A 5,000-nucleotide genomic window follows, 5' to 3' on the forward strand; every position below is an offset into this window, starting at 1 on the left:
AAGCTAAGACAAGCTAACTCAAGCTAACTCAAGCTAACTCAAGCTAACTCAAGCTAACTAAAGCTAGTTCAAGCTAACTCAAGCTAGCTAAAGCTAACTCAAGCTAACTCAAGCTAACTCAAGCTAGCTCAAGCTAACTCAAGCTAGTTCAAGCTAACTCAAGCTAGCTAAAGCTAACTCAAGCTAACTCAAGCTAACTCAAGCTAACTCAAGCTAGCTAAAGCTAACTCAAGCTAACTCAAGCTAACCCGAGCTAACTCAAGCTAGCTCAAGCTAACCCAAGCTAGCTAAAGCTAACTCAAGCTAACTCAAGCTAATTCAAGCTAACTCAAGCTAACTCAAGCTAACTCAAGCTAACTCAAGCTAGCTAAAGCTAACTCAAGCTAACTCAAGCTAACTCAAGCTAACCCGAGCTAACTCAAGCTAACTCAAGGTAGCTAAAGCTAGTTCAAGCTAACTCAAGCTAGCTAAAGCTAAGACAAGCTAACTCAAGCTAACTCAAGCTAACTCAAGCTAACTCAAGCTAACTCAAGCTAACTCAAGCTAGTTCAAGCTAACTCAAGCTAACTCAAGCTAACTCAAGCTAGCTAAAGCTAACTCAAGCTAACTCAAGCTAACTCAAGCTAACCCGAGCTAACTCAAGCTAACTCAAGGTAGCTAAAGCTAGTTCAAGCTAGCTCAAGCTAGCTAAAGCTAAGACAAGCTAACTCAAGCTAACTCAAGCTAACTCAAGCTAACTCAAGCTAGTTCAAGCTAACTCAAGCTAGCTAAAGCTAACTCAAGCTAACTCAAGCTAACTCAAGCTAGCTCAAGCTAACTCAAGCTAGTTCAAGCTAACTCAAGCTAGCTAAAGCTAACTCAAGCTAACTCAAGCTAACTCAAGCTAGCTCAAGCTAACTCAAGCTAACTCAAGCTAACTCAAGCTAACCCGAGCTAACTCAAGCTAACTCAAGGTAGCTAAAGCTAGTTCAAGCTAGCTCAAGCTAGCTAAAGCTAAGACAAGCTAACTCAAGCTAACTCAAGCTAACTCAAGCTAACTCAAGCTAGTTCAAGCTAACTCAAGCTAGCTAAAGCTAACTCAAGCTAACTCAAGCTAACTCAAGCTAGCTCAAGCTAACTCAAGCTAGTTCAAGCTAACTCAAGCTAGCTAAAGCTAACTCAAGCTAACTCAAGCTAACTCAAGCTAGCTCAAGCTAACTCAAGCTAGTTCAAGCTAACTCAAGCTAGCTAAAGCTAACTCAAGCTAACTCAAGCTAACTCAAGCTAACTCAAGCTAGCTAAAGCTAACTCAAGCTAACTCAAGCTAACCCGAGCTAACTCAAGCTAGCTCAAGCTAACCCAAGCTAGCTAAAGCTAACTCAAGCTAACTCAAGCTAATTCAAGCTAACTCAAGCTAACTCAAGCTAACTCAAGCTAACTCAAGCTAGCTAAAGCTAACTCAAGCTAACTCAAGCTAACTCAAGCTAACCCGAGCTAACTCAAGCTAACTCAAGGTAGCTAAAGCTAGTTCAAGCTAACTCAAGCTAGCTAAAGCTAAGACAAGCTAACTCAAGCTAACTCAAGCTAACTCAAGCTAACTCAAGCTAACTCAAGCTAGTTCAAGCTAACTCAAGCTAACTCAAGCTAACTCAAGCTAGCTAAAGCTAACTCAAGCTAACTCAAGCTAACTCAAGCTAACCCGAGCTAACTCAAGCTAACTCAAGGTAGCTAAAGCTAGTTCAAGCTAGCTCAAGCTAGCTAAAGCTAAGACAAGCTAACTCAAGCTAACTCAAGCTAACTCAAGCTAGTTCAAGCTAACTCAAGCTAGCTAAAGCTAACTCAAGCTAACTCAAGCTAACTCAAGCTAGCTCAAGCTAACTCAAGCTAGTTCAAGCTAACTCAAGCTAGCTAAAGCTAACTCAAGCTAACTCAAGCTAACTCAAGCTAACTCAAGCTAGCTAAAGCTAACTCAAGCTAACTCAAGCTAACCCGAGCTAACTCAAGCTAGCTCAAGCTAACCCAAGCTAGCTAAAGCTAACTCAAGCTAACTCAAGCTAATTCAAGCTAACTCAAGCTAACTCAAGCTAACTCAAGCTAACTCAAGCTAGCTAAAGCTAACTCAAGCTAACTCAAGCTAACTCAAGCTAACCCGAGCTAACTCAAGCTAACTCAAGGTAGCTAAAGCTAGTTCAAGCTAACTCAAGCTAGCTAAAGCTAAGACAAGCTAACTCAAGCTAACTCAAGCTAACTCAAGCTAACTCAAGCTAACTCAAGCTAACTCAAGCTAGTTCAAGCTAACTCAAGCTAACTCAAGCTAACTCAAGCTAGCTAAAGCTAACTCAAGCTAACTCAAGCTAACTCAAGCTAACCCGAGCTAACTCAAGCTAACTCAAGGTAGCTAAAGCTAGTTCAAGCTAACTCAAGCTAGCTAAAGCTAAGACAAGCTAACTCAAGCTAACTCAAGCTAACTCAAGCTAACTCAAGCTAACTAAAGCTAGTTCAAGCTAACTCAAGCTAGCTAAAGCTAACTCAAGCTAACTCAAGCTAACTCAAGCTAGCTCAAGCTAACTCAAGCTAGTTCAAGCTAACTCAAGCTAGCTAAAGCTAACTCAAGCTAACTCAAGCTAACTCAAGCTAACTCAAGCTAGCTAAAGCTAACTCAAGCTAACTCAAGCTAACCCGAGCTAACTCAAGCTAGCTCAAGCTAACCCAAGCTAGCTAAAGCTAACTCAAGCTAACTCAAGCTAATTCAAGCTAACTCAAGCTAACTCAAGCTAACTCAAGCTAACTCAAGCTAGCTAAAGCTAACTCAAGCTAACTCAAGCTAACTCAAGCTAACCCGAGCTAACTCAAGCTAACTCAAGGTAGCTAAAGCTAGTTCAAGCTAACTCAAGCTAGCTAAAGCTAAGACAAGCTAACTCAAGCTAACTCAAGCTAACTCAAGCTAACTCAAGCTAACTCAAGCTAACTCAAGCTAGTTCAAGCTAACTCAAGCTAACTCAAGCTAACTCAAGCTAGCTAAAGCTAACTCAAGCTAACTCAAGCTAACTCAAGCTAACCCGAGCTAACTCAAGCTAACTCAAGGTAGCTAAAGCTAGTTCAAGCTAACTCAAGCTAGCTAAAGCTAAGACAAGCTAACTCAAGCTAACTCAAGCTAACTCAAGCTAACTCAAGCTAACTAAAGCTAGTTCAAGCTAACTCAAGCTAGCTAAAGCTAACTCAAGCTAACTCAAGCTAACTCAAGCTAGCTCAAGCTAACTCAAGCTAGTTCAAGCTAACTCAAGCTAGCTAAAGCTAACTCAAGCTAACTCAAGCTAACTCAAGCTAACTCAAGCTAGCTAAAGCTAACTCAAGCTAACTCAAGCTAACCCGAGCTAACTCAAGCTAGCTCAAGCTAACCCAAGCTAGCTAAAGCTAACTCAAGCTAACTCAAGCTAATTCAAGCTAACTCAAGCTAACTCAAGCTAACTCAAGCTAACTCAAGCTAGCTAAAGCTAACTCAAGCTAACTCAAGCTAACTCAAGCTAACCCGAGCTAACTCAAGCTAACTCAAGGTAGCTAAAGCTAGTTCAAGCTAACTCAAGCTAGCTAAAGCTAAGACAAGCTAACTCAAGCTAACTCAAGCTAACTCAAGCTAACTCAAGCTAACTCAAGCTAGTTCAAGCTAACTTAATGAAGTTAACCCAAGCTAACTTGGGTTAATGAAGTCAAACTCAAGCTAACCCGAGCTAACTCAAGCTAACTCAAGCTAATTCAAGCTAACTCAAGCTAACTCAAGCTAATTCAAGCTAACTCAAGCTAATTCAAGCTAACTCAAGCTAGCTCAAGCTAACTCAAGCTAACCCAAGCTAACTTAAGCTAGCTTAAGCTAATTAAAGCTAATTAAAGCTAACTCAAGCTAACCCAAGCTAACTTAAGCTAGCTCTAGCTGGCTGCCACTGTTAGGCCATTTGGGAGCGCTTTTCTCGCACTCTGATTGGCTGCCACTGTTAGGCCATTTGGGAGCGCTTTTCTCGCACTCTGATTGGCTGCCACTGTTAGGCCATTTGGGAGCGCTTTTCTCGCACTCTGATTGGCTGCCACTGTTAGGCCATTTGGGAGCGCTTTTCTCGCACTCTGATTGGCTGCCACTGTTAGGCCATTTGGGAGCGCTTTTCTCGCACTCTGATTGGCTGCCACTGTTAGGCCATTTGGGAGCGCTTTTCTCGCACTCTGATTGGCTGCCACTGTTAGGCCATTTGGGAGCGCTTTTCTCGCACTCTGATTGGCTGCCACTGTTAGGCCATTTGGGAGCGCTTTTCTCGCACTCTGATTGGCTGCCACTGTTAGGCCATTTGGGAGCGCTTTTCTCGCACTCTGATTGGCTGCCACTGTTAGGCCATTTGGGAGCGCTTTTCTCGCACTCTGATTGGCTGCCACTGTTAGGCCATTTGGGAGCGCTTTTCTCGCACTCTGATTGGCTGCCACTGTTAGGCCATTTGGGAGCGCTTTTCTCGCACTCTGATTGGCTGCCACTGTTAGGCCATTTGGGAGCGCTTTTCTCGCACTCTGATTGGCTGCCACTGTTAGGCCATTTGGGAGCGCTTTTCTCGCACTCTGATTGGCTGCCACTGTTAGGCCATTTGGGAGCGCTTTTCTCGCACTCTGATTGGCTGCCACTGTTAGGCCATTTGGGGCGCTTTTCTCGCACTCTGATTGGCTGCCACTGTTAGGCCATTTGGGAGCGCTTTTCTCGCACTCTGATTGGCTGCCACTGTTAGGCCATTTGGGAGCGCTTTTCTCGCACTCTGATTGGCTGCCACTGTTAGGCCATTTGGGAGCGCTTTTTCTCGCACTCTGATTGGCTGCCACTGTTAGGCCATTTGGGAGCGCTTTTCTCGCACTCTGATTGGCTGCCACTGTTAGGCCATTTGGGAGCGCTTTTCTCGCACTCTGATTGGCTGCCACTGTTAGGCCATTTGGGAGCGCTTTTCTCGCACTCTGATTGGCTGCCACTGTTAGGCCATTTGGGAGCGCTTTTC

Source organism: Convolutriloba macropyga, unplaced genomic scaffold (assembly GCF_964194025.1).
Source record: "Convolutriloba macropyga unplaced genomic scaffold, txConMacr16.3 SCAFFOLD_5190, whole genome shotgun sequence".
In the NCBI taxonomy this organism is placed as follows: Eukaryota; Metazoa; Xenacoelomorpha; order Acoela; family Convolutidae; genus Convolutriloba; species Convolutriloba macropyga.